The sequence below is a fragment of the Protopterus annectens genome, chromosome 11.part0 (genome assembly GCF_019279795.1).
Source record: "Protopterus annectens isolate FY-2018-M chromosome 11.part0, PAN1.0, whole genome shotgun sequence".
Lineage (NCBI taxonomy): Eukaryota > Metazoa > Chordata > Ceratodontiformes > Protopteridae > Protopterus > Protopterus annectens.
The window spans coordinates 218,049,975-218,075,607 of record NC_056745.1 but is presented as its reverse complement, the minus strand read 5'-3'; the positions used below and the strand labels follow the sequence as shown (position 1 = coordinate 218,075,607).

General features: G+C 44.6%; 1 protein-coding gene across 1 annotated transcript in view; it reads right to left on the bottom strand.

Moving 5' to 3' along the window:
- FGD6 (FYVE, RhoGEF and PH domain containing 6) overlaps positions 1-25,633 on the bottom strand; it is a 1,320,563-nt gene that overhangs the window by 1,065,026 nt on the left and 229,904 nt on the right. The window lies entirely within an intron of this gene.

Genomic DNA, 25,633 nt, shown 5'->3' with positions numbered 1-25,633 from the left:
AGAGAGAGGTGTGTTCTGAATGGTTACATTATCCGCCATGCAGCCAGATTTAGGGTTCTGAGTTGGTTGTGCAGGATCTGATTGTTTTGTTGGGTCAGCAAATGAGGAATTTGAGGTAATGTCCAGGCTGGGCCTTGGGACAAGCTCTTTAGGATTGGGTGCCAGTGCTGGTGAGAGAGGCAGTGGAGGAAAGGCATATACTGTAAGGGTTTTCCAGCTGAATGATAGCGCATCCATTTTCCATGCTTGTTTGTGATAAGTCCTTGTGCAGAATCTCTGTGGTTGGCAGTTGTGAGGGGAGGCAAATAGATCTATGTCTGGGCATCCCCATTTCCTTGTTATCATGTTGAAGATTTGTGGATCTAGTTTCCACTCGTGAGGATCCAAGAGGTTTCTGCTTAGTCTGCCTGCCAGAGTATTTGTCTTTCCTGGCAGGAATTGTGCTTGCAGGTGTACTTGATAAGTCAATGCTGTGTTCCACAAAGTCATGGTTTGTCTGCAGAGGGGGTAGGAATGTGTGCCTCCTTGCTTGTTTATGTACCACATGACTGTAGTATTGTCCGTCTTTATCAGCAGTTGTCCTGGATGAAGTAGATCCTTGAAGGCTGACAGCTAGCATCTCTTTTTGATTGATATTAAGATGCATTTGGCTTGCGGGCCATGTGCCCTGAATACATTTTCCTGCCATGTGGGCCCCCCAGACATAATCTGATGCATCTGTTGTTAGTGTCTGCCTGGCTGTGGGTAAAGTAAATGGCAGTCCCTTGTTGTGATGACAGGCCTGTGCCCACCATTGAAACTCCTGTTGCAGGCAGGGAATGAGGGTAATTGTTTCCAGGCTATGGCAATGTTGAGTCCAAACACTTTTTAGATACCATTGTAGTTTCCTCATATGCAGTCTTGCATAAGGAATTAGCAGACTGCAGGATGCCATGAAGCCCAAAGCCTGCAGAATTTGTCTTGCAGATAACTGGGTCTTTGTTGCCATCATTTCGAAGTAAGAAGTCAGTTGCCTTTGTTTGTCTGGCGTGAGATAAGCCATCTGGGCAATTGTATTTAAGCTTGCACCCAGGAATATTATCTCTTGAGAGGGTACTAGTTTTGATTTCTTTTCGGTGACTGTGTACCCTAGGCATGTTAGAAGTCTTTTCACAAATGCCAGATGCTGTAGAGGAATGTCCTTGTTCTCTGCTTGAATTAGACAGTCGTCCAAGTAAGGATATGTTTGTACTCCTCTCTGTCTGAAGAATGCAATTACTGGTGCCAGGCACTTTGTAAAGACCCTGGGCGCAGTAGATAAGCCAAAGGGCAGTGAAGAGAAAGTACAGTTGTGTTCCTACCATAAATGTAGATGTTCGAGTATAGTCACTGTTGCAGTCATTACACTTGGGTTATCCTGCTGGCAGGCTACCCGCAGTTGGCTTGAATTCCAAAGTCCTGGTCCGGCGTCGGTTGCCGTCACCTCTTCCCTGACGTCAGTGTGCCAGGGGTATAAAAGATGCAGCCAATGCCATTTTCTTCAGTTTTTCTTGCCCCAGATGTCAGGTGCCCCCAAAAGGGTAGGCTAAAAAATTCTGCTCATAAAAAAGCATGCACTAACACCAACATTACCTTCATCTACAAGCAAATACACCACATAGGTTGTATAGAATAGAGAAGTACAGATAAGTCCCAGCAATGAAAGGGGGATGGTGGGAGGGTAACCTGGACTGCAACAGTGAATACACTCGAACATCTACATTTATGGTAGGTACACAACTGTACTATGTTCATCGTGTTTCACTGTTGCAGTCATTACACTTGGGTTGAATCCCAAAGCTGAGGTTGGGTGGCTGGGCCTAAATAGAATTAGGAGTGGCTATGAGGCCCTGCAAAACTGCAGTGGCAAAGCCTGTTCTGGATTTAGAGTAAAGAGGTAAGTGGTAGTGCTTTGTAAAAGTGTGCACTGAAGTCCAAGTTGCAGCCTCCAAAATGTCCTTGGTTGGTACTCCTCTGAGGAAGGCTGCTGAAGTGGCTGCTGCTCTGGTTGAATGTGGCCTAACGCCCTTAGGCACTGATTTGCCATGTTGTGAACAGCAGAAAAGAATGCAGTGGCCTATCCATTTTGAAACAGTCTGCTTTGAAATAGCTTTTCCTTGCGATCTTGCAGCATATGCCACTAAGAGTTGCTCAGTCTTTCTGAAAGCTTTAGTTTTGTCCAAGTAGAAGCATAGCTGTCTGTGTATGTCCAAAGAATGCAGAAGTCTCTCCCCCTTTTTCTGTGGGTTTGGATAAAAGGTAGGCAAATGAATGGTTTAGTTAAGAGCCACACTGGACACTACCTTAGGCATAAATGTTGGGTTTGTCCTTAGAGAAACCCTGTCTGGATGGAAAATAATAAAAGGTTCCACAGCCATTAGTGCCTGAAACTCTGAGACTCTTCTTGCTGAAGTTATTGCTAGGAGCAGAGCCGCTTTCCATGACAAGTATTTTATCTCAGCTGTATTGGCTGGCTCAAAAGGAGGCAGAGTGAGCTTTTCCAAGACAAAATTGAGGTTCCATGCAGGTATTGGAGCTCTCCTTGGAGGTCTTATTTTTTGGGCCCCTCTGAGGTACTGCCTTAGCAGTGGATGTGAAAAAATAGGTGGGTCTGTATTGTAATGAGCTGAAATGGCAGAGGCATGGATCTTAATTGATGAGAAGGATAGGCCTTTGTCCAGCATCTCAGTTAGGTATTGTAAAATCTGAGGAATATTTGGTACAAGTGTGTCCATTCCTTGTGCCTGGTTCCAAGCACAGAATCTCTTCCATTTTTCTGCATAAGATTTTCTGGTGCTGGGCCTCCTGGCCTCCAAAATAACATCCATAACTGCATTAGAGAGAGGTGTGTTCTGAATTGTTACATTATCCGCCATGCAGCCAGATTTAGGGTTCTGAGTTGGTTGTGCAGGATCTGATTGTTTTGTTGGGTCAGCAAATGAGGAATTTGAGGTAATGTCCAGGCTGGGCCTTGGGACAAGCTCTTTAGGATTGGGTACCAGTGCTGGTGAGAGAGGCAGTGGAGGAAAGGCATATACTGTAAGGGTTTTCCAGCTGAATGATAGCGCATCCATTTTCCATGCTTGTTTGTGATAAGTCCTTGTGCAGAATCTCTGTGGTTGGCAGTTGTGAGGGGAGGCAAATAGATCTATGTCTGGGCATCCCCATTTCCTTGTTATCATGTTGAAGATTTGTGGATCTAGTTTCCACTCGTGAGGATCCAAGAGGTTTCTGCTTAGTTCGTCTGCCAGAGTATTTGTCTTTCCTGGCAGGAATTGTGCTTGCAGGTGTACTTGATAAGTCAATGCTGTGTTCCACAAAGTCATGGTTTGTCTGCAGAGGGGGTAGGAATGTGTGCCTCCTTGCTTGTTTATGTACCACATGACTGTAGTATTGTCCGTCTTTATCAGCAGTTGTCCTGGATGAAGTAGATCCTTGAAGGCTGACAGCTAGCATCTCTTTTTGATTGATATTAAGATGCATTTGGCTTGCGGGCCATGTGCCCTGAATACATTTTCCTGCCATGTGGGCCCCCCAGACATAATCTGATGCATCTGTTGTTAGTGTCTGCCTGGCTGTGGGTAAAGTAAATGGCAGTCCCTTGTTGTGATGACAGGCCTGTGCTCACCATCGAAACTCCTGTTGCAGGCAGGGAATGAGGGTAATTGTTTCCAGGCTATGGCAATGTTGAGTCCAAACACTTTTTAGATACCATTGTAGTTTCCTCATATGCAGTCTTGCATAAGGAATTAGCAGACTGCAGGGTGCCATGAAGCCCAAAGCCTGCAGAATTTTTCTTGCAGATAACTGGGTCTTTGTTGCCATCATTTCGAAGTAAGAAGTCAGTTGCCTTTGTTTGTCTGGCGTGAGATAAGCCATCTGGGCAGTTGTATTTAAGCTTGCACCCGGAATATTATCTCTTGAGAGGGTACCAATTTGATTTCTTTTCGTTCACTGTGTACCCTAGGCAAATTAGTAATCTTTTTACAAACGCCAGATGCTTCAGTAGAATGTCCTTGTTCTCTGCTTGAATGAGGCAGTCGTCCAAGTAAGGATATATTTGTATTCCTCTTTGTCTGCAAAATGCAATTACTGGTGCCAGGTATTTTGTGAAGACTCTGGGCGCAGTAGATAAGCCAAAGGGCAGTGCAGAGAATTGGTAGTGCATTGAGCCAGCTGTGAATCTGAGGTATCTTCTGAAAGTTTGTCTAACTGGGACATGCAGGTATGCCTCTGAGATCCAAAGTTACAAGCCAAGCCTTCTTGCCCAGCATGGGCAGAAGCTGCTGCAGAGTCAACATTTTGAATTTTGGAATGTCCAGAAAAGTGTTTAGAATAGACAGGTCCAGTATTGGTCTCCAGGCTTTGTCCTTTCTGGGTACCAAGAAAAGTCTTGAGTAAAATCCTTGTCCCTGCTCTTGCTGTGATACTCGCTGAACAGCCCTCATGTCCATGAGGGATGAAACTTGTTTTTGTGCCTCTGCCCATTAATTGTGTGGCAGGTCTGGTATACCGTTTGTCTTTGGAAGGGTGTGAAAGTGGAACCTGTAGCCCTGAGAGACTATTTTCAAGACCCATTTGTCCTGGGTGATCATGTGCCAATTTTGTGAAAAAAGTGCTAGATTTTCCCCCTAAGGGTGCTGCCAAAAGATAAGTGCTTGGCATTGGCAGAGGAAAGTCATTCGGACTGTTTCCTATATGGCTGTGATTTGTCTTCTCCGCCCGCTTTTGGAGGTAGAAGCACCCCATTGTTTAGGCCTGTATGAGCCTTGGGGCTGGGATCTGCCTCTAGGGCGTCTGTATCTGCCTCTTTGTGGCCTGTCTGACACTGGAAAGGACCAATTCTTAGAAGGCTAGTTCCTGCTAAATCTGGGTGGCTGTACCTGTAGGAAATTCTTAACTGTCTGCATAGATTTCGCTTTACCCTCCATTTTCTTCAACACCTTTTCTGCCTTAACACCAAACAAAGTATCATGCTGTAATGGATCATCCAATAATTTTGCTTTAACATGATCAGGCAGATTCTGTTCCTTTAACCAAGTATGCCTTCTAATGACAGAACCCGTAACTGCGGCCCTGCAAGAGGCCTCCAGTGAATCAAAACCACACTGCAAAGTATGCTTTCCCACTTGTTCAGCTGCATGCAATAAATCCTGCATTTCCTTGTTATCAGAACATTCAGAATTTGTCAACATTTTCTGTTTTAGCAGTGACATTAAGTATTGCTGATATTTAAGCATATGAAACTGACAATTTAAAGCCCTTACAGCCAAGGTAGCAGAAGTGTAAACAACCTTTTCCCCCATCTGTCCAGTACCCTAGAAACCCTATCAGAGGGGACATTGTTTTTGCATTGGAAGCCTTGACCCCTTTGGGACCATGAGATATAGTTTCTGGATCAGCAGCAGGGTTTTTATATAGAAATTTATGAGAGTCTGGAACCCTGTAGTATCTGTCTGGCTTAATAGGTGCAGGGGGTAGAGAGTCAGGAGACAGGCCTGACTCTGAAAATACATCATCTACAATGTCTAGAACAGGTGGAATAGCAAGAGGCCTGTGCTGAGGTAGTAAAAGAAAGTCTCTGAGCCTTTTCTTAGATTCAGAGTAATCTTGGCTCTCCCAGTGAAAATGCTCCCTCATGGTATGCAGGGTTTCCCCAAAAGAATAATCCTCAGGAGGAGAGGCTGAAGGAATAGATTCTTCAGAATCAGAATCCTCATAGGGAGGAAGAGAGTATCCCTGTTCAGAAGAGGAGTCAGAGGAAATGGAAACCTGATCAGAAGAGTCATATTCTGTCTCTTGCCTAGGCCTCTTATCAAGAGGGGGATGGGAACCACTGATCAAAGTAATTAGGTCTTCGGCCATTTTAAACATCTGTTTCTTAGGCATGGAAGTCTGCCCAGAAGAATGCTGTACTTGTTTCTTCATCTTTAGAGCTATTTTAGTCTTTGCCTTTGAAGCAGAGATTGGCTTGACATATAACTGTGTAGGTCTGAAAACACCCTCAGAAGCCGATGCCTGCTCAGCGGCTCTGGACCCATCTGAGAGAACAGTTTCTGAGTGTCCAATACCTTGAGTATCCAGAGGCCTAGTTGGCTCCATGTAGGAGTCGGAAGCGGCCTGTGGCACTGAGGTAGCGGGCATCAGGGGCTGCAAAAGCGCCTCACTGAGAACCAGTGCCTGGCCTAGCGGAGGCCTCGTCTGTTTTGGACCTTGGATGCTAGTCCTTTTCCTTGCACTTTTTATAAACTCCGGTCATTGGCTGTTCCGACGGCATTATATAATTAAATCTTTGGCCAAAGTAATGAAAGGCAAAATTGTACCGACGCTTAATAGTGCATTGGTTAAATCTAGCACAAAACCGACAGCTAGCAACGTTGTGGTCAGGGCCTAGGCAAGGAATACAGTAAGAATGAAAATCCTTATGAGGTATTTGCTTCCCACAAGAAATACAATTGTTAACTTTTTCTCACATAGGTCTGGAGCAAGAAAAAAGTTTCCCCAACGGGGTACTTAGCTTTATTGAAGACTTCGGATATGAAACTCGAACACGAAAATCTCAGGAGTTGGCTGACCAGCACTTGCGAACTGCTTCTGCTTCAGGCACCGCGCAGCAAGAAAGACTAAAGAAAATGGCGTTGGCCGCATCTTTTATACCCCTGACGACCTGACGTCAGGGAAGGGGCGACAGCAGCCGATGCAGGACCCAGGACTTTGGAATTCTGGCCGACTGAGGGCAACCTGCCAGCAGGATTACCCAAATGTAATGACTGCAACAGTGAAACACGAACATCCAGGACTGCAACAGTAAATACACTCTAACATCTACATTTATGGTAAGTGTACACAACCGTACTACGTTCTTCGTGTTTCACTGTTGCAGTCATCATATTTGGATTGATTCCCAAAGCTGAAGAAAAGGGGGAAGGCAGTCAAGAAGACTGTGGGCTGGCTAGGATGCCCTGCAAGACTGCGGTGGCAAAGCCTGCTTTGGATTTGGAGAAGCTAGACAGGTGGTAATGCTTGGTGAAGGTATGAACAGATAGAAATCCATGTTGCAGCCTCCCCTGGTGGGGACCCCTCTGAGAAAGGCTGCATAGGTGGAGGTTGCTCTGGTGGAATGTATCCGGACTCCATTTGGGGGTGGTTTCCCATGCTGTCTGTAGCAGAAATGGATGCAGTGTGCTATCCATTTGGAGACTGTTTGTTTGGATATGGCCTTGCCCTCTGCTCCTGCTGTGAAGCTGACTAGCAACTGATCAGTTTTTCCTGACAGATTTAGTCCTGTCTAGATAGAATCTGAGCTGCCTGTGCACATCCAGAGAGTGTGGATTCCTTTCCACCTTGTTTTGTGGGTTAGGGAAAAAGGTGGGAAAATGTATGGATTGGTTGAGAGCCACACTGGACACAACTTTAGGTATGAAAGATGGGTTAGTCCTGAGTGAGACTCTGTCAGCATGGAAAATGATGAAGGGCTCTACAGCCATGAGTCCTTGTAGCTCTGATACTCTTCTAGCTGAAGTAATGTCCAGAAGCAAGGCTGTTTTCCAAGAGAGAAATTTTAACTCTGCTGAAGGTGCAGGTTCAAAGGGGGGGGGGGTAGAGTGAGCTTTTCCAACACAAAGTTAAGGTCCCAAGCTGGGGTAGGAGCTCTTCTGGGTGGCCTTAACTTGTTAGTGCCTCTTAGGAACTGTTTGCTGAGAGGGTGTGTGAAGAGAGGAGGCTCTGTGCTGTAATGAGCAGAGATGGCAGAGGCATGAATTTTAATAGAAGAGAAGGATAGACCCTAGTGTAGTAGGTCTGCCAGGTAAATCCAGGATGAGAGGTAGGGAGGGCTGTGCCATTCCAGCTCCCTTAGCCTGGATCCAGGTGCAAAACCTTTTCCACTTGTCAGCATAGGACTTCCTAGTGCTGGGGCATCTGGCCTCATGTACAACATCGAGGACTAGTTTGCTTAGGCTGGCAGCTTGAGGGGTGGTCAGGGAATAAGCCAGGCTGCCAGGTGGAGGATCTGCAATTAGGGATGCATGAATTCTCCATTCCCCTACGGATTCTGAGGTAGGTGCCATGGTGGCAGGGGTGACAGGCTGCACAGCAGTGGGTACCTGTGCTGGCATGGCCAGTCTGGGGCAATCAGGACTGCCCTCGTTTTTTTCTCCCTTATTTTGAGCAGTACCCTTGATACAAGTGGTAGAAGAGGAAATGCATAGACAGAGAGGGTTACCTACTGGAAGGATAGAACATCTACTTTCCAGGCCTTTGCTGTGAGGCTCCCTGGTGCAGAATTTTCTGAGCTGATGATTGGAGTGGGAGGCAAAGAGGTCGACCTTCGGGGTGCCCCATTTATGGGTTACAAGGGTGAAGGTTCTGTGGTCTAGCTACCACTTGTGTGGGTCTAGCAGGATTCTGCTCAAGTTGTCTGCCAGAGAGTTTAGACAGCCTGGCGGGAAATGTGCTAGCAGGTGTAGCTGCATGGCTGAGGTCGTGTGCCAAAGGGTCATGGTGAGCCTGCACAGAGGAAAAGAGTGAGTCTCTCCCTGCTTGTTGATATACCACATCACTGTGGTGTTGAATGTTTTGATCAGTAGAGGCCCCGGGGAGAGCAGGGGTCTTAAGGCTGTCAGGGCATGCTGGACAGATAACATCTCTTTTTGGCTGATGTGCAGATGTATTTGATTTGGGCTCCAGTGGCACTGAATGCACCTGCCGTCCAGATGTGCACCCCAGGCATAGTCTCATGCATTTGCGGTAAGGGTTTGGGCAGCGTGGGGTCGTGAGAAGGTAAGTCCCTTGTTGTGGCTGCAAGCTGCTGTCTACCAAAGAAAATCTTTCCTTAGACAAGTATCACTGGTATGAGAATTTCCAGGTCTTGAGAGTGTTAACACCAAAGGCTTTTTAGGTACCATTGTAGTTTCCTCCTATGCAGTCTGGAATATGGAATGAATAGGATGCAGGAAGCAATGAACCCTAGAGCTTGCAGGATTTTTCTTGCAGTTAACTGGGTTCTGGTGGCTAAATGAGAGAAGCAGTCTGTCAGGTAGGCTTGTTTTTCTAGAGTAAGGAATGCCATCTAGGATGCTGTGTCCAGGCTTGCTCCCAGGAATACAATTTTTTGTGTGGGGACTACTTTTGATTTCTTTTAGTTGATAGTATATCCCAGGGAGGTCAGCAGGTCCTTTACAAAGGTCAGGTGCTGTAACAGCTTTTCCTGTCTGCCTGAATCAGGCAATTGTCAAAGTATGGGTAAATTTGAATATTTTTTTGTCTGCAAAAAGCAATGGCAGGAGCCAGGCATTTTGTGAAAACACTGGGAGCAGTGGATAAGCCAAAGGGAAGTGCAGAGAACTGAAAGTGCATAGCTCCTCCTCTGAAATGTAGGTATTTCATGCATGATTCCCTGAATGGGATGTGTAGGTAGGCCTCTTTTAGGTCTAGGGTGCCTAACCAAGCATCTCTGGAAAGCATTGGTAGAAGCTGCTGAAGGGTGAGCATTTTGAATTTTGGCATCACCAGAAGGGTGTTTAGAATGGATAGATCGAGGATGGGGTGCCATGTGCCCTGTTTTCTGGGTACCAGTGCTTGGAGTGGCAATGCCTACTGAATCTCAGAGGCTGGACCTGTAAGAATGTCTGCATAGATTTAGCTTTTTCTTACATCTTTAAGACCTCTTCTGCCATGGTGCCAAATAAGTTGTCTTTGTTCAATGGTGCGTCCAATAATTTGGATTTGACATGGTCTGGCAAGGTCTGTTCCTTAAGCCAAGCATGCCTTCTAAGGACAGAACCAGTGACTGCTGCCCTGCAAGATGCTTCTAGGATGTCAAAGTCACATTGCAAGGTGTGCTTAGTTACTTGACTTGCAGAAGGCATTAGCTCTTGGAATTCTTTACTTTCTTCACAAGCAGGAAAGGAAGATATTTTTTGTTTCAAGAGTTCCATGGAATGCTGCTGATATTTTAGCATGTGGAACTGACAATTTAAAGCTCTAATAGCAAGAGTAGCAGAGGTGTATACTTTTTTTTACCCCATCTGTCTAAAGCTCGGGAATTCTTAGCTGAAGTTGCTTTAATTCCTTTAGGTCCTTGAGAGATGACCTCCGGGTCAGCAGTAGGATTTTTGAAAAGAAATTTGTGAGAGTCAGGGACTCTAATACCCGTCAGGTTTCCTGGGAGCAGGAGGAAGGGTATCAGGGGTCTAACTGGATTCCATAAAAACATCATCCACAACATCTAGGACAGGAGGAATGGCCAAAGGTCTGTGCTGTGGTAAATCTAAGAATTCCCTGAGACTCATTTTTTGACTGAGGATAGTACTGACATTCCCATTGGAAATGCTCCCTTAAAGTATGAATGGTTTTCCCCAATTGAAAAATCCTTGGGTGGAGAAGAAGGAATGGATTCCTCTATCAGAATCCTCATAAGCAGAGAGGGGTTGTACATCTTCATATTCAGATGCATCAGAGTCATCGGACTCCTGTTCAGATAAAACTACTGGGGACAAGACTCTTTTTCTTTTGGAAGGGGTAGCCTGGTTTCCCCTAATAAGCATAATAAGGTCTTCCGCCATTTTAAGCATTTGAGATTGAGGCAAGAAAGCAGGTGCCTGAGCTTGGGTCGTATGTTTTTTGGGTGTAGTTCGTATCCTAAGCCTTAGAAACATGGCAGTTTTAGAAAGAACTGAAAACGCGAAAAAAGTCGTCAGTCTGTGTCAAGTATCGGTAGTGCAAAGTACTTCTTTGGAAGCCAGTGCCTGCTCAGCAGCTCTGGATCCATCCAAGGTAGAGACAGCCACATGATCCTTAGTCGAAGAAGAGTCTCGAAAGCATACTGGACTCCGAAAGGGTCTTGGTAGTGGCCTACAAATCCACAGAAGCTGGCATCAGGGGCTGCAAAAGTGCCTCACTGAGGACCAGAGAACTGACTAGCTTAGCGGAAGCGTCATCGGCAGTTTTGGCCCTGTGCAGTCTGTCTCTGTCTTTATCCTTACGTTTTTCCGGAAGATCGGTAGTCGGATGGCTTACCAAAGCCATATTGGAATTCGAAAATTGAGAACAAAAATATCTAGCTAAAATAAGGGCCCAACGACGTATAGTTCTGGCACTGAACAAAGCACAAAAGTGACAGTGGGGAACATCGTGGTCTGGGCCTAAACAGGTGACGCAGTAAGAATTGAAGCCTCGGTGTGGTATTTGCTTTCCACAGGCAAGACAATTGTTAACTTTTTCTGACATCGGTAAGAGGCAAGAAAAAAGAATCCCCATTGGGGTATTTAGCTTTAGAAGACTTCAACTTCAATTCGGAAACAAAAACTCAGGTAGCGGTTGACCAGCACTCGTGCAAACTGCTTCTGCTTCGGGCTCCTCAGCAAGAAAGACTGATGTAATGGCATCAGCTGCCTGATTTTATACCACCGACTACCTAACATCAGTCCTGAAGCGACAGCAACAGACACAGAAATACTACACCTCTGGTATTCGGGCCAACTGAGGGCTACCCCTGGCAGGATAACCCAAATGTGATGACTGCAACAGTGAAACATGAAGAACATCAGGGATTTTCTGCAAACCCAAGATAATTTTACTGGATGTCAAAAAGGTTGTCAATGAAAAGACTATTCCACTGCTAGAGTCCATTAAAGAATTCTCATATGAAGATGAGTACTTGGTAATAAAGTTATTGCAGCAGCCATTGACCCAAGGGCTTTGAGTATTAATCTTGCTGGGGTGAGAGATGAGATTGATCTTGCCTGACATGCAATTTCAGAGTAAGAATTCTGTTTTGAGGCAGAGCAGCTAGGCAAATGACTGTATCTAGACCAGCCCCAATAAACTCAAGGCTTGAACTGGTTGAGGTTGGGACTTTTAACACGTTTATCTTAATCCACAGAGACTGAGATAGAAGTAGAAGGTAATCTTTGGCCTTTTCCAGAAGATGCCTGGTCAGTTGGTGAGGAGCCAGTCATCTAAATATGCTAACAATCAACACAGTCTTAGATGAGCTGCTACCACTGCCAACCAATTGAATACCTTGAGGGCTGTGAGGAAACCAAAGGGCAGGGCTCTGAACTGAATGACTGACTCCAAGCCAGAAGCATAGATATCTTCTGGAGCATCTGTTCATTTTTATATGACAGTATGAATCCTGAAGATCTAGAGAGCACATTGAGTTGTCTTTCTGAAGGAGAGAAAGAATGGACTGAACTGGGACCATCCAGAAAGTACAGTTGTGTACACTTAGCATAAATGTAGATGTTTGAGTGTATTCACTGTTGCAGTCATTACATTTGGGATTATCTGCTTGCAGGTAGCCCTCAGTCGGCCTGATTAAAGTCTTGGGTCCTGCATCGGTTGCTGTCCCTTCTTCCATGACGTCAGGTCGTCAGGGGTATAAAACATGCAGACAATGCCATTACATCAGTTTTTCTTGCCCCAGATGTCAGGTGCCCCCCTAATGGGAAGCAATTAAATATAAAAGTACAAAGATATACCTCTGACAAAAAAGCAAATACACCAAAAAGGCTTTTAAGCATAGTAAAGGAAAGTAGAGGTATAGCCAAAAGAAGTTAAGGGGCTGGAGGAAGGGTAACCAGGACTGCAACAGTGAATACACTCGAACATCTACATTTATGGTAAGTGTACACAACTGCACTATGCTCATGTTTCACTGTTGCAGTCATTACATTTGGGTAGATTCCCAAAGCTATGGTTAGGAGGAGGAATTTAGATAGCATTAGGGCCAGCTATAAGGTCCTACAAGACTGCAGTGGCAAAGCCAGCTCTGGATTTAGAGAAAATTGGCAAATGATAATGCTTGGTGAAAGTATGTACAGAACTCCAGGTAGTAGCTTCTAGGATGTCCCTGGTAGGGACGCCCCTGAGAAAGGTTGCAGAGGAAGATGCAGCCCTGGTGGAGTGAGGTCTGATCCCCTGGGGGATAGGTTTTCCATGGTGCTTATAGCAGAAATTAATGCAATGGCTTATCCATTTAGAAATGGGTTTGCTTTGAAATAGCCTTCCCCTCTTGCCCCTGAAGCAAATGCCACCAACAGCTGTTCAGATTTCCTTTGAGGTTAAGTCCTGTCCAAGTAGAATCTAAGTTGTCTGTGCACATCTAAGGGATGCAGTATCCATTCCCCTTTAAAAATAAACCAGTAACAAGCAAAAGGTACCAATAAAATGAAACAGATCCACCTGGAAGGTGCTCTGGAAGTTCAGAATTAAAAAGGCAGACAAAATACTGATGTTCCTTCTTCCGCTGAAGCAGAAAATAAAAGGCTTCAAGTAAAATTAAATTTTCTTGCTTTAATAAAACAAAACTGTAAAATCCAACAATCTCAAGCACTTTCGCTCAGCCTGATGCTGAGCTTTTTCAAGATACAATCATTTCAAACTGCCAGCTCTTTATATACATACTAGAAATGTAGTCAATTAATCAATTAATGGGGGCGAGTCTAATTAACTCTTCAGCTCCCTTACTTACACAAAACATGTTTGCAACCAACATTTACTAGGTACAACTTGCTGCAGTATTCAGAAATATATGTATATAAAAACAAAACAATAGTTAATTATTAGTATGTACATAATTTGCCCTGAAGATGTACAATGTTAAAAACAATGTTCAAAAGCCAGTGCTGTATAACTTATTTATATGTTTGATATTCTACCTTGCCATAGCACAATGATCAGATAGTAAATACTGTAATGCCTTGGCTGATGAATTTGTGACTTATAAAATCTATTAATAATTTCATAGTGTAAAACACTCTAAAAAGTGTTAAAATATAATGTGTATAACAAAATGTTATTTCTATATGCTAATCCTAAAACCACTAAAAGTTCAACATTCATAGTTTTGCTCTCCTTAACTTCAAGACGCTACTAATACTACAAGCGTCATTGAGCCCTGGCCGCCTTCCCGCGTCTAATCTCAACTGCCATATTAATTCTTTATATTCTAAAAGGGACCCCCAGTCACCACCCCTCTCATCCATCTTAACCTGTTCTAAAATAATAAATTTAATTTCCATATTGGGACAAAAAAAGGGAATGTCTATAAAAGGCATTCCATTCCCCTTTATTCTGTGGATTGGGAAAGAAGGTTGGCAAATGAATGGACTGAGAGCCACATTGGATACCACCTTGGGCATGAAGGATGGATTGGTTCTGAGGGACACCCTGTTCACATGAAAGATTATGAAAGGCTCCACTGCCATAAGGGCCTGTAATTCAGATACCCTTCTAGCTGAAGTGATTACTAAAAGGAAAGCTGTTCTCCAAGAAAGAAATTTTACGTCTGCAGTAGCAGCTGGCTCGAAAGGAGGTAGAGTGAGTTTCTCCAAGACAAAGTTAAGGTCCCAGGCTGGGGTTGGAGCTCTCCTGGGTGGTTTCAAATTTTTGGCCCCTCTGAGGAACTGCTTGAGCAGTGAATGAGAGAAGAGGGGAGGTTCTGTGTTATAATGAGCTGAAATGACTGAGGCGTGGAATTTAATGGAGGAAAATGACAGGCCCCGTGTGAAGCATCTCAGTTAAGTATTGTAAAATCTGAGGTAAATTGGGAGCTGCTGTGCTCATCCCTTGAGATTGGTTCCAGACACCATTTTTCAGCATAAGATTTTCTAGTACTAGGCCTCCTTGCCTCTAAAATGATATCCATCACAGGTTTGCTGAGGGATGGTAAAGCAGAGATTAAGTAATTAACCAGGCTGCAAGGTTCAGTGTTAGAAGCTGAGGGTGCAGAATCTGGTTCTCATGCTGAAACAGCAGGGAAGGAGTCCGAGGCAGGTGCCATGTAGATAACCATGACACACTGTGCAGGAGGGGGTATCAGTGCTGGCACGGGCAGTCTGGAGCAATCAAAATCATCCTTGGCTTGTCCCGTTTGACTTTTAGTAGTACTTTGAGAGCAGACGCAGAGGGGGGAAGGTACAGACTGATAGGTTTTTCCAGCTGAAGGACAGAGCATCCACTTTCCACGCTTGTTTGTGGGGAGTCCTTGTGCAAAATTTGTCCAATTGGTAGTTCTGGGGAGAGGCAAACAGGACTATATCTGGGCTCTCCCATTTGCTTGTCAACATGTTGAAAATCCTTGGTTCCAGTTTCCACTCGTGTGGATCGATGAGTTTTCTGCTTAGTCCGTCTGCCAGTGTATTTAATTTTCCTGGCAGGAATTGAGCTTGTAGGTGCACTTGGTAGCTCAAGGCTGTGTTCCACAATGCCATGGCGAGTCTGCAAAGGGGGTGAGAATGTGTACCCCCCCCCCTGCTTGTTTATATACCACAGAACAGTGGTTTTGTCCATCTTTACCATTAGTTGTCCTGGAAGAATGTGGTCCTTGAAGGCTGCCAGAGCATTCTGTACAGCTAACATTTATTTTGGATTGATATGCAGGTGCATTTAACTTGGGTTCCATTTGCCCTGAATGCACTTCCCTGCCAGGTGAGCCCCCCATGCATAGTCTGATGCGTTTGTTGTTAGGGTTTGGGCGGCAGGGGGTGGTGTGAAAGGTAGTCCCTTGTTTTGGTGGCAGGCCTCTGCCCATCAAAGGAACTCTAGGCGTAGGCAAGGTATGATAGGAATAATTGTTTCTAGGTCTTGAGAATGTTGACACCATAGGCTTTTTAGATATCACTGTAGTTTCCTCATATGCAGTCTTGCACATGGAATTAGAAGAATGCTGGAGGCCTTGACCCTCAAGGCTTGCAGTATTTGTCTTGCAGATAGCAGGGTTTTTGTGGCCACTTGTTTGAAGTAGGCTGTCAAATGAATTTGTTTCTCTGGCGTGAGGCAAGCCATCTGGGAAGTTGTATTCAAGCTTGCTCCCAGGAATATAATTTGTTGACAAGGTACCAGGTGTGATTTCTTTTCATTTATGGTGTACCCCAGACAAATTAGAACCCTTTTTACAAAGGCCAAATGATTCAAAAGTATGTTCTGGCTTTCTGCCTGAATTAGACAATCGTCCAGGTATGAGTATACTTGAATATTTCTTTGCCTGCAAAATGCAATAACTTGAGCTAGGCACTTTGTGAATATCCTGGGCGCAATAGATGAGCCAAAGGGCAGTGCAGAGAACTGACGGTGCATGTAGCCTGCTTTGAAGCGTAGGTATCTTCTGCAAGATTCCCTGATTGGGATGTGCAGGTATGCTTCTTTAAATCTAGTGTTGCCAGCCAGGCATCTTTGCCTAGCATAGGAAGTAATTGGTGAAGAGTCAGCATCTTGAATTTTGGAATCTCCAAAAAGGTGTTTAGAGTAGACAGTTCCAGGATTGGACACCATGAGTTGTCTTTTACATCTACCAGGAAAAGCCTCGAGTAGAAACCTTGTCCCTTTTCCTCTTCTGGTACCAGTTGAATAGCCCCCATGCTTAAGAGAGGAAGTGTTTGTTGTTGGGACTCTGGCCACTGATTTGGGGGTAGGTCTGGCCACCCACTTGGTGTTGGCAACATGTGGAAGTGAAATCTGTATCCCTGTGACACTATATTTAAAACCCATTTGTCCTGGGTAATGAGTTCCCAGTTCTTTGCATGAAGAGTAATCTTTCCCCCCAAAGAGGCAGTCAAGTTGATAAGTGCTTGGAAATTTTAAAAGGAAGTCATTGAGACAATTTACCGGACTCTGAAAGGGTCTTGGTAGCGGCCTACGAATCCATAGAAGCGGGTATCAGGGGCTGCAAAAGTGCCTCACTGAGGACCGGAGAACTGACGACTAGCTTAGCGGAAGCGCCATTGGCAGTTTTGGAGGGAGTCTTATTATTCCCAAATTTAGAAGTGGAGGCCCCACACTGCTTAGTTCTGTGTCCCCCCTCTGGGACTGAAACCTGGGGTTTTTGCTGTGTCTGGGTTTGACTTGAGAAGAGCTGGAAGGGGCTGGAAAGGACCAATTCTTAGAGGGCCAGTGCCTACTAAATCTAGGAGGCTGAACTTGTAAAAAACATTTAACAGTTTGCATAGATTTAGCTTTATCTTCCATCCTTTTAAGAATTTCCTCAGCCTTGATGCCAAACAGGCGGTCCTGATTTAAAGGAGCATCCAACAATTTTGCTTTAACATGATCAGGCAAAGATTGCTCCTTAAGCCAAGCATGCCTTCTGAGCACAGACCCAGTAAAGTACAGTTGTGTGCACCTACCATAAATGTAGATGTTAGAGTGTATTCACTGTTGCAGTCATTACATTAGGGTAATCTGCTGGCAGGTTGCCCTCAGTCGGCCTGAATAACAAAGTCTTGGGTCCTGCGTCGGTTGCTCTCTCCTCTTCCATGACATCAGGTCATCAGGGGTATAAAACATGCAGCCAACGCCATTTTGTTCAGTTTTTCTTGCCCCAGATGTCAGGTGCCCCCCAAATGGGGAACAAAAATGTATATGTATACATATATATATATATATATATATATATAAACAGCAATATAGGAAAATGTACTTTTAGCAACATAAACTTTACCTTCATCTAAAAGCAAATACACCACAAAGGCTTTAGAGTATAGTGAAGGAAAGACAAGTTATAGAAAAGGGGGATGGTGGGTGGGTAACCCGGACTGCAACAGTGAATACACTCGAACACCTACATTTATGGTAAGTGTACACAACTGCACTATGTTCTTCATGTTTCACTGTTGCAGTCATTACATTTGGGTAGAATTCCAAAGCTATGGATGGGGGGATGGAACTAAATAGCATTAGGGGTGGCTATAAGGCGCTGCAGAACTGCAGTGGCAAAGCCTGCCCTGGATTTAGAGAAGAGTGGCAAATGATAATGCTTTTTGAAAGTATGAATAAAGCTCCAAGTAGCAGCTTCTAGAATGTCTTTGGTTGGAACTCCTCTGAGAAAGGCTGTCGAGGTAGAGGCAGCTCTGGTGGAATGTGACCCGATTCCCTTGGGTACAGGTTTACCATGATGCAAGTAGCAGAAACGAATGCACTGGCTTATCCACTTAGAAAGAGTCTGCTTTGATATAGCCTTCCCTTCTGATCCTGAAGCAAATGCCACCAGTAGTTGCTCAGATTTTCTTAGAGATTTGGTCCCATTTAAGTTGAATCTTAATTGTCTGTGTATGTCCAATGAATGCAGAATCCGCTCCCCCTTGTTCTGTGGATTTGGGTAAAAAGTTGGCAGATGAATAGTTTGGTTAAGAGCCACACTGGATACCACCTTAGGTATAAAGGAAGGATTGGTCCTGAGGGACACCCTTTCCAGGTAAAATGTAATAAAAGGCTCCACAGCCATGAGAGCCTGTAGTTCTGAAACCCTTCTTGCCGAAGTGACTGCCAAAAGGAAGGCTGTTTTCCAAAACAGAAACTTTATATCAGCAGTAGCTGCTGGTTCAAAAGGAGGCAGGGTGAGTTTTCCCAGCACAAAATTGAGGTCCCATGCAGGAGTTGGTGATCTTCTGGAAGGCCTTAAATGTTTGGCCCCTCTAAGATACTGTTTTAGCAGAGGATGAGAAAAGATGGGAGGCTCCGTGTTGTAATGAGCCGAGATGGCAGAGGCATGGATTTTTATTGAAGAGAAGGATAAGCCCTTGTGAAGCATTTCAGTCAAGTACTGTAAAATCTGAGGGATATTTGGTTTTGCTGTGTCCGTTCCTTGTGCTTGGTTCCAAGCACAGAATCTCTTCCATTTATCAGCATAAGATTTTCTAGTACTAGGCCTTCTGGCTTCCAAAATGACATCCATAACAGATTTACTGAGAGGTGTTGTTTGAATAATTACATGATCAGCCATGCTGCAAGGTTCAGAGTTTGGAGCGAAGTGTGCAGAATTTGATTGTTCTGCTGAGACAGAAGATGAGGTATTTGAGGCAAGTTCCAAGGAGGGAGTTGAGACATACACCTTAGAATTGGGTACCAGTGCTGGCGAGACCAATCCAGAGCGATTAGTATCATTTTTGGTTTTTCCTGTCTGAGCTTTTGTAAGACCTTGGAGAGAAGAGGCAGAGAGGGAAAGGCATAGACCGATAGTTTTTTCCAACTGAAGGATAGTGAATCCACTTTCTATGCTTGTCTGTGATAAGTCCTTGTGCAGAATTTGTCCAGCTGATAATTTTGGGTGGAGGCAAAAAGATCTATGTCTGGGCTCCCCCAGTTCTGTGTTATTATGCTGAAGACTTCTGGATCCAGTTTCCACTCGTGTGGGTCCACAAGATTTCTGCTTAGGTCGTCTGCCAGAGTATTTTGTTTTCCTGGCAGGAACTGAGCTTGAAGATGTACTTGGTAAGTCAAGGCTGTGTTCCACAATGCCATGGCTAGTCTGAAAAGGGGGTAGGAATGTGTACCCCCCTGCTTATGTACCACATAACCGTGGTGTTGTCAGTCTTTACCAGTAGTTGTCCTGGATGAAGTAAGTCCTTGAAGGCTATCAGAGCATTCTGAACAGCTAGCATCTCTTTCTGGTTGATATGCAGATGCATTTGGTTTGGGCTCCACATGCCCTGAATGCATCTCCCCGCCAGGTGGGCCCCCCAAGCATAGTCTGATGCAACTGTAGTTAGGGTTTGGGTGGCAGGGGGAAGAGTGAATGACAGTCCCTTGTTTTGGTGGCAAGTCTCTGCCCACCAAAGAAACTCCTGTTGTAGGCAGGGAATGAGAGGAATCATTGTATCCAGACTGTGACAATGTTGACTCCATAAACATTTTAGGTACCATTGAAGTTTCCTCATATGCAGTCTTGCATATGGAATTCATAGAATGCAGGATGCCATGAACCCCAAAGCCTGCAGAATTTGTCTTGCAGATAACTGGGTTTTTGTTGCTATCTGTTTGAAGTATATAGTCAGTTGCCTTTGTTTGTCTGGCGTAACGTAAGCCATCTGGGCAGTTGTATTCAAGCTTGCACCCAGGAATGTAATTTTTTGGGAGGGTACCAGTTGGGACTTCTTTTTGTTTATTGTGTACCCTAAGCATGTTAGAAGCCTTTTTACAAACGCCAGATGTTGAAGAAGAATGTCCTTGTTTTCTGCTTGAATGAGACAGTCGTCCAAGTAAGGATAAATTTGTATGCTTATTTGTCTGCAAAATGCAATTACTGGTGTCAGGCACTTTGTAAAGACCCTGGGCGCAGTAGATAAGCCAAAGGGCAGCGCAGAGAATTAATGCATAAAACCTGCCTTGAAGCAGAGGTATCTTCTGCACGATTCCCTTATTGGGATATGCAGGTATGCCTCAAGTCTAGAGTCACTAACCAAGCGTTCTTGCCCAGCATAGGCAGTAGCTATTGTAAAGTCAGCATTTTGAATTTTGGAATGTCCAGGAACGTGTTCAAAATCGATAAGTCCAGTATTGGACACCAGGCATTGTCTTTTCTGGGTACGAGGAACAGCCTTGAATAAAAACCTTGTCCTTTTTCCTATTCTGGTACTGGCTGGATAGCCCCATATCCATGAGGGATGTAACTTGTTTCTGAGCCTCTGCCCATTGATTTTGTGGCAGATTTGGCCAACCGTTTGGAATTGGCAAAGTATGGAAATGAAATATGTACCCCTGGGATACTATGTTTAATACCCACTTGTCCTGGGTAATTAACTGCCAATTTTGAGCATGAAGTGCTAATTTTCCCCCCAAGGGGGCTGCCGAAAGATAAGTGCTTGGTGATGGTAGAGGGAAGTCATTGAGACTGCTTACTGTAGGGTTGTGCTTTGTTTCCTCCAGATTTGGAGGTGGAGGCACCCCGTTGCTTTGACCTGTAAGAACCCTGTGATTGGTATTAGAGCCTTTTGAGCAACTGGATTTGCCTTGAGAGGCTCTGTTGAACACAGAAAATGACCAATTTTTAGTAGACCAGTGCCTACTGAATCTGGGAGGCTGCACTTGTAAGAAATCTTTTACACTTTGCATAGATTTAGCTTTGTCTTCCATTTTCTTTAAAACCTCTTCTGCCTTATTACCAGAGTATCATGCTGTAAAGGGGCATCCAACAATTTAGCTTTAACATGATCAGGCAGATTTTGCTCCTTGAGCCAGGCATGCCTTCTAATCACAGATCCAGTAACTGCAGCCCTGCAAGAGGCCTCCAGGGAATCAAAACCACATTGCAAAGTATGCTTTCCAACCTATTCTGCTGCATGCAATAATTCCTGTAAGTCTTTATTTTCCACACAATCAGAAATTAACATAACTTTCTGTTTCAATAGGCCCATAACATGCTGTTGATATTTAAGCATATGAAACTGGCAGTTTAAGGCCCTAATTGCCAAGGTTGCAGACGTATAAACCATATTTCCCCATCCAGCGCCCTGGATTCTCTATCAGAGGGGGTAGGACCTTTGGGACCCTATGAGATAGTTTCAGTATCAGCAGCAGGATTTTTGAATAGAAATTTGTGGGAATCAGGAACCCTGTAATATCGGTCTGGCTTACTAGGAGCCGGAGGTAGGGAATCAGGAGCCATGCTTGATTCCAAAAACACATCATCAACAATGTCTAAAACAGGAGGTATGGCCAAAGGCCTCTGCTGAGGAATAAGAAGGAAATCCCTAAGCCTCTTTTTTGATTCAGAGAAATCTTGACTCTCCCCAGGAAAGTCAAGAGACTTACGGTATATGCAAGGTTTCTCCAAAAGAATAATCCTCAGGAGGAGATGCAGATGAGATGGATTCTTCTGCATCTGAATCCTCATAGGGTGGTATAGAAAATTCCTGATCAAAAGAGGAATCTGAAGATATAGAAACCTGATCTGAAGATTCATAATCAGTGTCTTGCCTAGGCCTCTTAGCGGGGGGGGGGTTGGGAACCCCTGATCAAGGTAATTAAGTCCTCAGCCATTTTAATCCTCTGTTTTTTAGGCATAGGGGCCTGAGCACGCGGCTCATGCATCAGTTTTTTAGACTTAGAAGTTGTTTTTGATTTTGTTTTTGAAGCTGGCGTCAGTTTTATATAAAAATGTTGAGGCCTGAAAACACCGTCAGAAGCCGGTGCCTGCTCAGCGGCTCCGGACCTATCCAAGGGAGAGACATCCGTGGGTTCAATACTCTGAGAATCTCGCAGCATACCGGACTCCGCATGAGTCTCGGTAGAGATCTGCGACTCAAAACTAGCGGGTATCAGGGGCTGCAAAAGTGCCTCACTGATGAGCACTCACCAGTCGCGAACCGGCGACTGGCTTAAGAGAAGCTTTGGCGTCGGATTTGGACCTCGACAGTCTGTCTCTGTCTTTTTCTTTGCGTCTTTTGTGAACTCCGGTAGTCGGATTGCTATCAGAAGACATTTCAGGGTAATTAAATCTGGATCCAAAATATTGTGAAGCAAAAATATACAGACGCTTAATAGTGCATTGGTTAAATCTAGCACAAAACCGACAGCAAGGCACATTGTGATCTGGGCCTAGGCAAGGAATACAGTACAAATGAAAATCCTTATGAAGTATTTGTTACCCACAAGTAATGCAATTAAATTTTACTGACATCGGTAAGGAGCAAGAAAAAGTTTCCCCAACGGGGTACTTAGCTTTAATTGAAGACTTTGGTTCTGAAACACAAATGCGAAAATTTCAGGAGTCGGACGAATGGCACTTGCAAACTGCTTCTGCTTTGGGCACCGCACGGCAAGAAAGACTGAATAAAATGGAGTCAGCTGCATGTTTTATACCCCTGATGACCTGACGTCATGGAAGAGGAGACAGCAACCGACGCAGGACCCAAGACTTTGTTATTCAGGCCGACTGAGGGCAACCTGCCAGCAGATTACCCTAATGTAATGACTGCAACAGTGAAACATGAAGAACATCAGCAGCCCTGCAAGAGGCCTCTAATGAATCAAAATCACACTGCAAAGTATATTTTCCAACTTGTTCGGCAGAATGCATTAAATCCTGCAATTCTTTATTTTCACAGAGTCAGGAATCAACATCATTTTCTATTTAACAGTCCAATGACATGTTGCTGATATTTTAACATATGAAACTGGCAGTTTAAAGCCCTAATGGCCAAGGTTGCAGAAGTGTAAACCTTCTTACCCCATCTATCCAGTGCCCTGGAGTCTCTATCAGTAGGGGTAGGATTTTTAGCAGTAAAAGCCTTAATGCCCTTGGGCCCCTGTGAAATAGTCTCTGGATCTGCAATAGGATTTTTGAAAAGGAACTTGTGGGACTCAGGGACCGTGTAGTATCTGTCAGGTTTTCTGGGAGCAGGAGGCAGAAAATCAGGGGCCAAACTAGATTCCGAAAAAGCATCAACAATATCTAGTACAGGAGGAATAGCTCAAAGGCCTATGCTGAGGAAGAAGGAAATCCCTAAGCCTCTTTTTTGAATCATAAAAATCCTGGCTTTCCCAGTGGAAATGCTCCCTTAGAGTATGTAAGGTTTCCCTGAAAGAAAAATCCTCAGGAGGGGAAGCAGAGGGAATGGAGTCCTCTGCATCAGAATCTTCATAAGTAGATAAGGGCAAATCCAGATCATCAGAAGAATAAAAAAAAAAACAAAAACAGAATCCTGATTAGAAGACTCACAATCAACTTCAGTCCTAGGCCTCTTAGAAGGGGGGGGGGTTGACTACCCCTGATTAGAGTTATTAGATCTTCAGCCATTCTTATCATTTGTTTTTTAGGCATAGAGGCCTGAGCATGTGGCCTGGGCGTTGTTTTTTTAGGCATGGCGGTTTAATATGCAAGTCCGTAGGCCTGAATACACCCTCAGAAGCCGGTGCCTGCACAGCGGCTCCAGGTTCCATAGTTGAAGCATCTCATGGCATACCAGACTCCGAATGGGTCTCAGTAGAGGCCTGCGAATCAGAAGTAGTGGGTATCAGGGGCTGCAAATGCGCCTCACTGAGTACTAGCGAACTGGCGACTGGCTTAGGAGAAGTGTCATCAGCAGTTTTGGACCTCGGCGGCCTGTCTCTGTCTTTATCTTTGTGTTTTTTTCGGAATCCCAGTAGTCGGGATGGCTAACCAATGACATTTCTGGATAATTAAACCGAGAACTGAAATATTTAGAGGTGAAAATATACGGACGACGGAGCACAAAACAGACAGCAATGTACGTCGTGGTCAGGGCCTAGGCAAGGAATATAGTGTGAATGAAAATCTTTATGAGGCATTTGCTTTCCAAAAGTAATGCAATTATTAACTTTTACTGACATACTGACGGTAAGGAGCAAGAAAAGGTTTCCCCCAATGGGGTACTTAGCTTTAGTTGAAGACTTCGGTTTTGAAACTCAAAAACAAAAATTTCAGGAGTTGAACGACCGGCACTTGCAAACTGCTTCTGTTTCAGGCACCGCACGGCAAGAAAGACTGATGTAATGGCATCGGATGCATGTTCTATACCCCTGACGACCTGACGTCATGGAAGAAGGGACAGCAACCAATGCAGGACCCAAGACTTTGTTAATCAGGCCGACTGAGGGCTACCTGCAAGCAGATAACCCCAAATGTAATGACTGCAACAGTGAAACATGAAGAACATCTTGGAATTCTTTATAAACTGGTTCAAATAACTGAGATCCAAAATGGGTCTCAGGTCCTCTGTTTTATTTGGCACTAAAAAGAACCTTCAGTAAATTCCGCATCCTCTTTGGCCTTGGGGAACCTCTTGGATGACACTTTTATCCAGCAACTTTTGAATTTCTAGGGCTGCTTGTTCCCGCTGATTGGGTGAACATCGGGGGACTTCTCTTCTGTGGAGGGACTTGGGGGGAAAAGGAATGAAGTATCCTTTGCACCCAAAAATCTTTTGTGATGACCATCCAGGCTTCTGGGTGCAAAGATAAGTACCCAAATGCCTCCAGAGAGGTTCAGTCGGGTGACCTTTCTGGAGCACTGAAAAGGCCTGCCAGAGAAAGCATCTTGACAACCTTGGTTCTGTGGACTCCCTCTTGTCACAATGGTGGCATCTCCCATTATATTTATTTCCCCACCTGCCTCTGGGGCAAATGTCTCCATGTGACTCATGGAAAGGCCCTTGGGATTTTCTGAACCACATTTTCTTACTACCAAGTTGATTCCCGGAGAAGGTTCTTTACGGGGTAAAAAAGTGGATTCACATGGCAGACATGGTCTTTCCATCCTTCGCACTGCAGGAGAGCATCTGTAACTGTTGGTCCGAATAAGGAAGATTCGAAGGGAGCATTGATGAATGATGCCTTAAACGGGTGTACAAAATCACACAAGCGCATCCTGGCATGACTCCTAATGGTTATACCTGAACCAGCCATCCGTTAGGAACCTTCATCTGCATGAGAGATTAACCTCGTGGATGCATTAGTAATGCATCATAGGGTGCCCAGTCATGAGGAAAAAGACTTTTGTTTCTCTATGGACATGGACCTTGGAGGAGTGTCAGAGGTTTCCTTGAATAAGTACCTCTGTAACCTCGTGAAATGTACCAAAAAATTCACAGTCCATAAAGCAAAGGTCCATGATGCATACACTTGCTTCCCTTCCCTGGGACCGCTCTTGTTTGGCATCTACTTCTCTGAAGTACAGGCCAACATTAAGGGACTCTGGCTAACAAAGTTCTCTGATGACTGCAAACTATGAGCCATTATTGAATCCCCAAATGATGTAGATATTCTACAAAAGGGCCTTACAGAAACAGATGCTTGGTGCCAGAGCCATGGGCTCAAGCTTAATGCCATGAAATGTATAGTTAGTCCCTTTGAGAAAAACCATGTACCCATGAGT